Source organism: Manis pentadactyla, chromosome 5, assembly GCF_030020395.1.
Source record: "Manis pentadactyla isolate mManPen7 chromosome 5, mManPen7.hap1, whole genome shotgun sequence".
Lineage (NCBI taxonomy): Eukaryota > Metazoa > Chordata > Mammalia > Pholidota > Manidae > Manis > Manis pentadactyla.
The window spans coordinates 96,302,843-96,316,556 of record NC_080023.1 but is presented as its reverse complement, the minus strand read 5'-3'; the positions used below and the strand labels follow the sequence as shown (position 1 = coordinate 96,316,556).

Below are 13,714 nucleotides of genomic sequence, written 5' to 3'. Positions count from 1 at the left end.
AGATCAAATAATAAAATTAGATTCACTATGATTTACATATTCAAAAACAGATGTTTTCAGTCTCATCAAATATGTCTAACTAGGTATTTTTGGAGGAAGGTGATCTAAATGAAGAGCAATTTAGCATGCTTCACATGCTAGGTGCTGGCATTAAAATTATTAAATTTTATAAATAAGCAGTAGTTGTCTTTTCACATTATCATACCTTTCCTTGAGAATAAAAAATTCTTGTCAAGATAATAATCCAACATTTTTACCTTAACTGATTGAATATATTGATAACTGAAGCTCCTTCACTCCTCCACTGGGAAATAAAAGGAAAAGGACACTGTGTATTTGTGTGTGTGTGTGTGTGTGTGTGTCTGTGTATGGCTGTGGTCTATATATGTTGTACATATTACTAAAATTACTTTGAAATAGCGAGTTTTGAAAATCTGCAGTTTTTAACAGGTAATACCTTTTTATCATTAAAAATTTACTTGCTTGCTTTTAGTTAAAACCAAAGAAGTGGAGTGTCTGAGAATGTGGTATTATTAATATCTGAGATAACAAAAGTCAGAGGACTGAGTAAAATTTTCTTTGAAGTATTAGAATTCATTTTATCAATATAAACTGTGAGAAAATAACCTGATTTCTGGGTGTATAGTATATGGTGCTATTGAAAAAAAGACATTTTTTTTTTTGGTTTAAAAATCTTTGGCTTCACAAGGTGAATGTTCTTTTTATCTGTTAACCTTATTTTTTAGAGTAGTTTTAGGTTCACAGCCAAAGTTCAGATATTTCCCATATATATTTTGTCCTTACATGCACATCCTCAGCAACTATCAACATACCCCACCAGAGTGGTACATATGTTATAATTGATGGACTCACATGAGCACATCATAACTAAAGTCCGTGATTTATTTTAGGGTTCAGTGTTGGTGTTGTACATTCTGTGGGTTTGGACAAATGAATAATGACATATGTCCATTTCCATGGTATCGTACAGAGTAGTTCCATTGCCCTAGAAATCCTTTGTGCTCTGCTTATTCATCCTCCCTCCCCCCAAACTCTGGAAACTTCTAATCATTTTACTGTCTCCATAGTTTTGTTTTCGTTCACAGTGTCATATAGTTAGAATCCTATAGTGTGTAGCCTTTTTAGGTTGGCTTCTTCTACCTAGCAGTATGCTTTTAAGTTTCCTCCACATCTTTTCATGGCTTGATAGCTCATTTCTTTTTTGTGCTGAATGATATTTCAAGGGATGAACCCCAGTTTCATTCCATTCATTCATTCACCTACTGAAAGACATCTTGGTTGCTTCTCAGTTTTGGCAGATGGGATTAAAGCTGCTTAGAAATATCTGTGTGCAGGTTTTTGTTTGGATATGAGTTTTCAGCTTATTTGGGTAAGTACCAAGGAATGTAATTGCTGGATTATGTGATAAGAGTATGCTTAGTTTTGTGAGAAACCACCAAACTGTCTTCCAAAGTGGCAGTGCCATTTTGTATTCCCACCACCAATAAATTAGAGTTCCTCTTGCTCCACATCCTTGCCAGCAATTTGTGTTGTCACTGTTTTGGACTTAGGCCATTCTAATAGTTGTGTAGTAGTATTTCCTTGTTGTTTTAATTTGCAATTCCCTAGTGAGATATGATTTGGGGAATTTTTTCATTTGCTTATTTGTCGTCTGTATATTTTCTTTGGTGAGATGTCTGTTCAGCTTTCTAATTGAATTGTTTTTTAATTGAATTCAGTATTTTACTGAGTATAAATTGAGTATAAAACTGAGTTTTAACAGTTTTTGGTGTGTTTTGAATAGTAGCCTTTTATTAGCTTTTGTAAATATTTTCTCCCAGTTTGTGGCTTATCTTCTAATTAGCAGTGTCTTTCATAGAGCAGAAGTTCTTAATTTTAATGACATCTAGCTTATCAATTACTGCTTTCATGGATTATGCCTTTGCTATTGTAGCTAAAAGGTCATGACCATACCGAGGTCACCTAGATTTTCTCCCATGGTGTTGTCTAGGAGTTTTATAGTTTCCATTTTATATTTAGGTTTATGGTCAGTTATTGAGTTGATTTTGTGAAGGATGTAAAGTCTGTGTCTGCATTCTATTTTTGTATTTGGATGGCCAGTTATTCCATCTCCCTTATTTTGAGAACTGTCTTTTTTCCATTGTATTTGTCAGAAATTAGTTGGCTGTACTTATGAGTCTGGGCTGTCTATTCTGTTCCATTGATATGTGTCCTAAGAAATCTGCTTACATCAAGAACAGAAAGAACTCATGCTTTCCTCTAGGAAGTTTATAGTTTTAACTTTTAAGTTTAGATCTATCTATTTTAGATGTAATTTTTGATTATGGTGTAAAGTTCAAGGTGTATTTTATACCATATGCATAGCCAGTTATCCTACCACTTTTTCTTTATTGAATTTGTCATTATAACTCCAGGGGGGAAAATCCAGGGGCAAAATACCTTTGAAACTGAAATCATTCAAAGGGAGAAATATAGTTTAAGAAACCCATTTATTGCTTACAAGCAGTCGTCCTATATCTCTCTCAACCTGGCTCCTGCAGCAGAGCAAAAAACTCCACCCAATCACTCTGGTCCCTTGCTGGCCCTGTAATCACCTACTGATGTGGAGATGGACTACTTCTCTCCACCCCTTGGAAACACTATTGATATGGAGATGCACTAAAGCCAGGCAAGAGATTCTGGAAATATTGCAGTTTTACCCACAGTCATCTTTGTTTAAAATTAATCTGTCACAGTATGTATGGAACAATTTTTGGGTTCTGACATATATTTTGTTTATCTAGCCTTATGCTGACTCCATATTGTCTTATTACTGTAAGTATACAGTAAGCCTTGAAGTCACATAATCCTCTTAAGTTTGTTCTTCCTTTTCATTGTCTAGATCTTTTGTATTTCATTGTAAATTTCAGAATTTGTAAATATCTATGACAATATGTGCTGGGATTTTATTTGGCCAGCAATGAATTTATATAGCAATATGGGAAAATTTCCTTCTTAACAATATTGTGTTTTCCAATCCATAAACATGACATATAACAGTTTTTTTAAGGTCTCTTTTCTTCCTTTTAATGAAATGTAATTGACATATGATGTGTTAGTTTTAGGTGTACAATGTAATCATTCAACATTTATGTATGTTATAAAGTGATCACTGTGATAAATCTGTCACTGTACAAAGTTCTTACAGTATTATTATTATTACAGTATTATAAACTGTATTCCCTACGCTGCACATTGTATCTTCATGTCTTATTAATTTACAACTAAAGTTTGTATCTTTTAGTTCTCTTCCCCTATTTTGCTTATTTCTCCAAACCCCTCCCCTCTGGCCACCAGATTGTCCTATCAATTTGTTCCTGTTTGTTCATTTTTTGATAATTTTGAGATTGCACATAAAAGTGAAATCCTACAGTATTTGTCTTTCTGTAACTTACTTCACTTAGCATAATACCCTCTAGGTCTGTCCATGTTGTTGCAATTGACAGGTCTTATTTTTAAGGTCCTCTTTAAATCAGCAATGTTTTGTAGTTTTCATTATAGCAATTTTACTCATTTTCATTCACTATATTCCAAAGCATTTTATTTTTATTTAAATGATACTGTGTTTTGAATTTAATTTTCTAATCATTCACTTTTAGTATATAAAATAGAAATTAATTTGAGTTTTGTATGCTGCCTTATCTTCTTTCAAACTTGCCAAACTCACTTCTTCTAGCATTTTTTGATAGGTATCATAGTAATTTCTTATGTATGTACCAACTTACCTATGAATAAAAGTCCTTTTACTTCTTCCTTTCCCAACTTTATGCTCTATTTCTTTTTCTTATTGTATTACACTAGCTAGGACCTCCAGTTCCATGTTAAATAAAAGTGACAGAAATGGAGGGAGTGTGCATCCTTGTCTTGCTTCTGATGCAAAAGGAAAAGCATTCAGCTTTTCACCATTGAAAACGATGTGAGCTAGTTTTTTTTAATACCCTTTCTCAGACTGAGGAAGTTTTTCTATTCCTAGTTTGCTGTAGTTTTCTCCTCCTCACTCACTTTTGCTCATCCTCCCACTCCCTCCCTCCTCCTCCACATGAATTGATATTATATTTTTTTCTGTCAATATTAATATAATTCACCAGTAAAAACATCTGGGCCCTGAAGCCATCCACATATGAAGGTTTTCATTATGAATTAAATTTCCTAATAGATGAGGGGCTATTCATATTTTCTGCTTTTTGTGTCACTTTTGTGATTTTTCTTTTAAGGAATGTATCCATTTTATTTATATTATAGGACTTGTTGGAATAAAGTTTAAGTATCTTTATATAATGATGTCACTTTTAATACCTGATGTTAGTACTTTGTGTTCTCTTTTTTCTTAGTCTAGCAATCAGGTTTATCAATTTTATTAATCTAATCAAAGAACAAATTTTTAGTTTCATTAATTTTTCTTAGTTTTTGCTTTTTCTGTTTCATTGACTTTTGCTCTTCTTCCTGCTTATTTTGGGATTACTGTCCTCATATTTTTCTAGCTTCTTAAAGCAGAAACCTAGATTGTTGATTTTAATACTTCTTTTCCTAATATTTAAACATACAAATTTCCCTCTGAACATTGAGTTATATAAATGTATATTAAAAATATATACTTTATTTGGGCATAATTATAGATTCACATGCAGTACTAAGAAGTAATATTGAGAGATTCCATGTACCTTTTATCCAGTTTCTTCCAATGGCAATACCAAAAAACTTTAAAATAATATTGCAACCAGGAAATTAACACTGGTACGATCTACCGATCTTACTTTAGCAATTTTATGTTTACTCATGTGTGTGTTGAATTCTAGGCAATTTTATCACCTATGTAGGTTCTTATATTTGCCACCACATTAACATTGAATAGCAAAGGTCTTTCCTATTGTCCTTTTATAATGTTCCTAATCCCCCAATGCCCTTGCCTAATTCCCACATCCCATGCCTAACCCTTGGTAACTGATAATCTTTTTTTCAGTCTCTGTAATTTTGTCATTTGAAGGCTATCTGTAAGTGGAATCATATAGTACAATGGTCTTTTTAAAAACTCAGTTAATTTCTTTAAGATTCATCCAATTATTACATATCAATATTTCATTCATTTTTATTCTTTGGTATGGATCAATCACAGTTTGTTTAAGCACTCACTTGTTGAAGGACATTCCTATTATTACAACTTTTGGCTGATAAGAAAAGAGCTGCTATGAACAAAATATGTACGTTTGTATATGAGCATAAATTTTCACTTCTCTGGGGTAAGTGCCCAGGAGTGCAAATGCTAGGTATATGGTAGATATTGCCATGTCTACCATAAATATGTACTAATGTTTATAAGAAACTGCCAGATGTTTTCCAGAGTGGCTGAGCCATTTAAAATTCCCACCAGCCACAAGTGAGTGATCTAGTTTCTCTGCATTTTAAGAACATTTGTTGCCACCTTTTATATTAGCCATTCTGAAAATGTGTAGTGATATTTCATTTTGGTTTTAATTTGCACTTCATTAATGGCTAATAATGTTGAATATGTTTTCATGTGTTTAACATCTGTATTTCTTCGGTGAAATGTCTATTTATTTCTTTTGCCCTTTTTTCTAATTGGATTTTTTGGTTTTTACTCTTAAGCTTTGAGAGTTCTTTATATATTAGAGTTACTAGTCTATTGGATATGTGATTTACAAATATATTCTCCCACCTCTATAGCTTGTTTTCTTACCCTCTTAACAGGGTCTTTTACAGAGCAAAAGATTTTAAGTATGATGCGGTCCAGTTTTCAATTTTTTCTTTTATGGATTGTGTTTTTTGTCTTGAGTCTTAAAATTCTTTTTCTAGTCTTAGATCTTGAAAGTTTTCTTTTAATTTTTTAAAAAAAGTTTTCCATTTTGAATTAATTTTTTAAAAAGGTGTGATGTTTAGGTTAAGATTCATTTTATGACATGTATATTTCATTGCTCAAGTACCATTTGTTGAAGAGGCTGTGCTTCCTTCGAATTGCTTTTGCATCTTTATCAAAATCTTCCCCCATTACATTCTTCTTTTTGAAAATTCTTTCAGCTAGTCTAGTTCCTTTGTATTTCCATATAAATTTTAGAGTAATCTTGTCTATATCTATAAAAAAATCCTACTGGAATTTTGATAGAATTACATTAAATTTGTAGATCACTTTGGGGAGAGTTTACATCTTTATTGAGTTTTCTACTCTATGAATACAATATGATCTGTGATTTCTCCCATCAGTGTTTTGTAACTTCATACAGATCCTGTACAAGTTTTGTTATATTTGTACTAGGGGATCCATTTTTCTTCTTAAGGAATTGTAAATGGTATTGTGTTCTTAATTTCAGTTTCCACATGTTCCTGCTAGTATATGGAAATATGATTGATTTTTGTGTATTGCTCTTATGTCCTGTGACCTTCCTTTTTTTTTGGTAGATTCCTTGATATTTTCTATGATCTGACCTGTGGAAGATAAATTATATTGGGCCAAGGACATAACAACAAGCACAGTTAGGAAGCTATTAACATAATCTAGACAAGAGATGATGGAGATTTTATATAGAGTAGTCATTCAGTAGAAAGACATGGTTTGACTTTGATATATTTTGAAGACAGAATTCATGGGAATCTTTAGTGAGAGAAAAAGAGTTGCTAATGGTTCTCCAACCTATAGAATTTTTAATTTTACTATTATTATATCGTTATTATTTTAAAATGTCTTCTCTACAGGTAGGAAAACATCAATGTATACAAATGTAATTGGATACAAGGACATTATCCTTCAATTTTTTAAGAGTTCTTAGGACCATTATAAAAGAATTAATGGTAATACAAATGCCAAAAACTGTTTCCGGTGTTTCATAGCCCATCTAGAAAGAATTGTTGATAGGTTCATTTTAAAGTGATTTGTTATAAGCAGATTAAGCCTACTAGTAGCTACTAGAAGCTACTTGTGAACTATTTAGGACAAGAAAGCTTTACTTCACATTAGTGGCTTAGAAAGGCAGAAGGACTCGTTCCTTTCTGGGCAAAGTGAATTTGATGCAGAACAGAATTGGTATATGCATATTTTAAAATATATATAAAGGTTAGTTTATCTTTGTAAATAAAATTAACAGGCTGGAGTTACAGAGTGTAAACTTCAAAGATTGTTCATTGAACCTTGTTTCCACTTTGGAAAAATAATTACTGTTTATCTGTTAGTAGCTACCTGTGTATTTTTCCAGAATTGTGATGTGCATTCATCTTTTATAGCCATTAATTTCAAAGAAATAAGTAGTTAAATTTACACAGGGTGTTGATGCTATTCAACCTGAGACTCTCTTTACCAGTTTCTATCTTCAGAATTCTTACCTGGTTTATTTTCATTTGTTGTAATTCAATTAATCCCATATCTTAAGTTTATCAAATTAAAGAGGATTTTATGACCCATTCCTACTTCTAAATTTTCTCAGAAATGGATCTTTTGGAAATTAGACTCTAAGGAAGAAGACATAGTCTTTAAGTGCGAAATAGAATAAAATGAATGGAAAAACAGATTCAGCATGTCAAAGTCTGAAAAGCTAATAATTTTGACACTGCATTGGTAAAAGAAATTTTAAAATCAAAAAATTATAAAAGAATATTTATATTAACCAAAGCTGCTCTAAAAAGAAGAACCAGCATAATGTTGACAAAATTTAGGATTTGAACTACATATTAAAGTGACATTAAAAAATGAGAGCAGGGATATTAGAGGTTCCTTCCTCCCTCATCCCCTGTAGGGGGGATGGTTAGCTTGGTGAAGTTTTGTAAACTGTATCTATTTAGTCAACTGAGTTGTGTTGCCTTCCGTCGTATTTCAAAATAGTGCTAGGAGGATTAATGGATAAAATATGCTGGAAGATTCCACAATGACAGATGAGTAAGGTAGTCATTTTTAACTGTTCATAATCAGTTTTTGTTTATATATCTTGTGCTTACTTTGTTATCACCTCGTTTTTGGCTTGAGGATAAACGTTAGCATGTAATTTTCCTAAAGTGTTACATGTTCATTTTATTTATTTTGATGTAGGTCTTCACTGCTTTTCTTAATATTCTAAAAAGAAATAATTTGTTACTATGTGCTTTTGTCTAAAATTGAGTTTGTATCTTTAATTTCTATTTTGCTTGAAAAATAATTCCACAGATTTGCTTTAAAAATGTAAGTTCTCTCTAGGTTATACTCATAAACTTTAATTTTATCGAAGATTGTTTTGTAAAATGTTAATGGAAGCTCAAGGGCAAGATATAATATTTTATGTAATGTAATATGTAATACTTTGAGTTCTGTATTATAATTAAGGTCATAGTCCGAATATAAGTTTAATATAGTTATATAACTAATACATCAAGATGTAGTTATTTAACTGAATTATTAACTTCAGAAGGAAGTAGAAGATTCTTAGTTAAGCATATAAACAGTTCTCTATCCAACAATCAGTGATTTTAGGAATGCAAATTCAGTCCTCCCCTCCCCTTTCGTCAATGTAAAATTAGAACACAGAGATTTAGTGGAATCATTTAAAAGTTAAATTCATAAAAAAGGCATTTGGCTTTACCTCAACATTCTCTTTTTAATTTTTTTTAACTAAGGTATCATTGGTGTACAATCTTATGAAGGTTTCACAGGAGCAACATTATGGTTACAACATTCACCCATATCAGTCAAGTCCCCCCACCCCATACCCCATTGCAGTCACTGTCCATCAGCATAGTAAGATGATGTAGAGTCACTACTTGTCCTCTCTGTGCTATACTGCCTTCCCCATGCCCTCCCTCTATTATGTGTGTTAATCATACTACCCCTTAAACCCTTTCTCCTTCCCTCCCTCCCTACCCTTCCCAACCCCTTCTCTTTGGTAACTGCTAGTCCCTTCTTGGAATCTGTGAGTCTGCTGCTGTTTTGTTTCTTCAGTTTTGCTTTGTTGTTATACTCCACAAATGAATGAAATTACTTGGTACTTGTCTTTCTCTTCCTGGCTTATTCCACTGAGCATAATACCCTTAGCGCCATCCATGTTGTTGCAAATGGTAGGATTTGTTTTCTTCTTATCACTGAATAATCCCTTGTGTATATGTACCACATCTTTTTTATCCATTCATCTACTGATGGACACTTAGGTTGCTTCCATGTCTTGGCTGTTGTAAATAATGCTGTGATAAACAGAGGGATGCATGTCTTTTTGAATCAGGGATCTTATTTTCTTTGGATAAATTCCCAGGACTGGAATTCCTGGGTCAAATGGTATTTCTATTTTTTAGTTTTTTGAGGAACTTCCATATTGCTTTCCACAATGGTTGAACTAATTTACATTCCCACCAACATCAACACTCATTTTTAAGACAAAGATTTTGTTTTGCTTATGCTTATGCATATATTAAAAGTACACTTGAGAGAGATATTTTTAACACAAGTTTCAGGGAGTACCAAGTGCCTGAATTTTTGAGAATTTAATTGTGAGCATGCTATGAAAATTCACTATGCTATATTCTCCATAGGGTTTTTACTAATTTTAAACCATTTATTTAATCATCTATATATTTTTAAATTAATATTAGGTAGAAAACAGCAAAAAACAATTTTTTCTGCCAGTGAGATGAGATTTTTGTTGTTTCTGACATTTTACTTTGTTTTTACAACTATTTTCTTTAGGTATGGATACTATTTCTAATTGATCTTGAAAATAAATATAAATGATAGACAATTGTGAAAAATATAAACTACCTACAAATTAGAATTTATTGCTTTCTGAGACATGTATCTTTTCCTCTTAATTAGTAACAGTAAGTGCTATTCTGAGAGAGACAGGAAAAATATCCCAGTGGTTTATTGGGAAAAATTACTAAAAGATTTATTTGGACCTGATCATTTTTATAAGTTAGGAAAAGATCACATATGTTGGAAAAATGTAATCTTTTATTAAGATTAAAGGAATCCTTTTAAACTTATAATTCTGAAAGCTAAATGAAAATAATTGGAATGTTAACACTGCTGTTCTGTTCACTTTTACATGTTCATTGCAGTATTATTGGGTTGTTTTTCTTTTGGCTGGCAAAATACCACTAAATAGTACTACACATGAATTTGTAGGGATTCAGTTTTAGAAACACATAAATCTAAACGTTTTACTATTTAATATGTGTCCTTCCTTATGTTACTAGTACACTTTGCTAGACATCATTACTTTTACGCAGTCATTTTATTAAATATATTTTAAAATTTTTGGTTTAGAGGTGAGTTCTGCAGTCTTGATATCTGTTGAAGATTGATCAAATGACAAGACCATGTTAATCAAATGACAAAACACTTTCTTATGGCGTATCATAGAATGGTATTTGGCTCTTCAAATTTGTGTTTTGGTTGATAAAAGCTGAGTTCTTGATAAAAAATGTAGACCAAGTTTAACTAGTATAATAGATTCAGGTGTGATCCATATATACATATACATATATGTACTTTTTTTTTTTAACTATTATCACAGTAAATGAACTGGAGCAATTGCAGAGAAAATTGTACAGTACATATTTACAGGACTTATACCTGAAACAAACCAGAGAACAAGATTTTCAGTGACTTTAGTCTCTTGTGATGTGGCACTAGTATGGCCCTTTCTCTATTTCTTAGTCTTTAGTTTTTCAGAGAAAGTAATGGGAATAATGTCTATCCATGTGTGTGACAAAGCTTACTGACTCTTGAAATTACTCCAAAGCAAGGTCTCCCAGTCAGTGTTTTGTGAAAGAGTAATGCCCTGGAAATGCCAATAAGTTGTTCTGAGAAAAGAGTTATTTTTATCAAGTGAATTTGAGAAACTTTTTAAAGCAATCAATTATTTTTTTAACTGTGGAATATCTCAAAGCAAATAAGGAATGACGTATGTTGTGAATTTCTAAGAAAGAGGTATACAGTTAATCTTTTTCCCAAACCCACTTAATCATGGAAAACACTAGAAGGATGATAACACCTAGAAGTGCTTCATAGAAATTGAGAAATATTTTTAAATATGACTTTCTTTTCTTGTAAGAAAAGCGATTGGAAACAAGAATGGTGAAATGTTAATATTGATTTAAATGGGGTGATGCGTAAATGTTTGTGTTCATTATTTTCTATATAATTAAACTATCACAGAAAAATTAAGTATTCACCTAGATTTGAGTTTTTGCAATTTTAGAATTAGAGAAACAGAAGAGGAGCCTTTTGCAATTACTTTAAAGATACCTAGTGCTTTCATGATGTTTGAATGCACACTTGCTAAAACTCTGAGGTGAAAGAAGTAATGGCATTTAGTGTTTGCTGGTAGTTATATTTAAGTGAGCCAGGAGTAGGTAGTCTTTAAGTAGGAGGATACTTACTTGTACAATATCCAGTTTAGTAACTTTAAAATAACTACAATCAACCATAGTCCCCCAGAGTTGTTCTTAGATATATTTTCAAATAGGACCAAGTTAATTGTTGATTACCACCCCCACCCCGCTGCCGCGGTTTCCCTCAAGCTTGCCTCTATCCCTGAGGATAGAGGTGACTACATCATCTTCTACAAAAATCTGTCATGAGCTGACAATTTCACATGCAATATAATGTAAGTGCCTAAGGATGAATATTGAGTTACATTTCCAAATAATACTTGCATTTTAAGGACATTGAATGACACCATAATAATGAATTTCTAAAAGTGGAAGTTAAGGCTTCCTTTAGTAGAGTTGGGGGTAGATGATTTGACAAGGTCCTTCATATGACCTCACAAATCCATCACCTAGAGTATATGCTATACTTGAGAATACTTCGTTTTAACTAGGAAAATAAAATGAGGGAAAAGTGTATTAATTGGAAATAATAATGTTATTTTTTTCAATTGTAAAAAATTAGAGACAAATTAGAAATCACACAATCTGTTTGCCCTGAAAAGTATTTAGTCTTCAGATACTCTTTATATGTATTGTATAAAATATAAGCTTAGGAGATGATGTAGGGGAGAGTTAGTGAAGGCCCAGTGATAAGCTTCTAATTCATTGACTATAGGGTCCATTTCACTGCAGTAGACATTCTATAAATACATTCTTAGATCATTTATTTTCATAGGTAAACATAAAGGCTAGTTGCATACTGATATGAATATTTGATGAGTAAGTATTTCATTGTAAATTGATATTATTATTTCAATTTAGTTTTGCAGTTGCCTTGAAGCCAAGCTCCATCAGCTCTCTTTTTCTCTTTTAGTTCACACAGGCACAAACCACTAAGTAGAAATATGTTCACACCTTTATAAGCAGATATTTTTGCTTTAGAATAGATTTTGAATTCCTTAGTATTAAATATTTTCTCTTTTAAGCTTGTTACAGTTTCTGTTGAGGCAGTTTGTGTAAAAATGGGAGATTTAATGGCATTATCCATGGTATGTTAGTATTTTAAAAAGTATTGCCAAGGATATGTTGAACTTCTAATATGTAAGTATATTTTACATATGTGCACATGTCAACTGTAAATATACATGATAAAATGGAATATTTACAAATATGTTTATATAGAGATATTTATGTAGTAAGTATTTATATTTAATAAAATTTTTTTGGTAAATTCATTCGTTTAAAATTCCAAGTTAAAACTGCAATAAACAAACTTTGTCAGTTCCACAGGATTCAAATTTGTAGAGTGTGAATTAGAAAGTATTATGTAAAACACATTTTAGAGTTAATCCAAAGAACATATGCATTAGAGAAACATTTGATCTCTTACTGTAGTTGTGTACTTGATCAATACCCAAGTGCTTATGAAGGCAGTTTCCTGTTTCTCACTATGAATTTAGTATACTTTCAGCCAAGAGCCTTTGATTCTGTATTTTCTCTGAAAATAGCACAGACTTGCCTTTCCCTTCTGCATTGCCTCACCGAGCTGCCGAAGCTGTAGGAGAAGCAACAGCTGAGACAGCAGCCATATGGAGGGAGAAATAGTCCGCGGGGATGGAACTCTACAGCCACACAAGAAATTTTGACTTATTTAAGGTTTGGTTAGTACTGGCATATTTTACCAATTAAAATATTTATCCTTTAATTATAATCCTTCTATTTTCATCTTCCCTGAATAAATAAGGAAGAGGAGTAACTGACACTTGGGACTGATTTTGTGTGTGTGTGTGTGTATTTTGAACAGTAATTTCAAGTGCCAAAGAGGAAGGTGTTTATTGTCTTCTTCAGGGGTTAGAAACCCTTGGCCTCAAATAGTCCTGGGAGCTCAGAATGTCTCTACATTTACAGGTTTAGTTCCTTGACTTTTGTACCTCCAGCCTTAAAGAACTGTCTTCATCTCTTGACTTTGTGCCAGAGATCTGATGGGAATCAAAATCTTGACAAGGACTCATTAGTTACCATATCCTAAAAGCTCTATAGTTGTCCTTTTTCATCAGGATAATTTGTGATGCTTTTCTATCTTATTTCCTGGGTCCCGTATTAAATAAATACAGTTTAACTTGCTAAAGATGTATATGTCATTAAATATTTTGACTTTTTAAAAGTGACAGGAATTTATTCACAAATAATATGAATAAGTCTTGTCAAAGTATCCTAGTTTTTAAACATCCTGAAATATACGTATCTCCTTAAATCTGTAATTCTGAGATCTGGTATACTAAGAAAGGTTGGAACTTTAAACTGTTGCCTCCAAATA

General features: G+C 32.1%; 1 protein-coding gene across 19 annotated transcripts in view; it reads left to right on the top strand.

Annotated features, from left to right (window-relative positions):
* Positions 1–13,714, top strand: part of CAMK2D (calcium/calmodulin dependent protein kinase II delta) — a 315,792-nt gene that overhangs the window by 33,691 nt on the left and 268,387 nt on the right. The gene's annotated exons all lie outside the window — the stretch shown is intronic.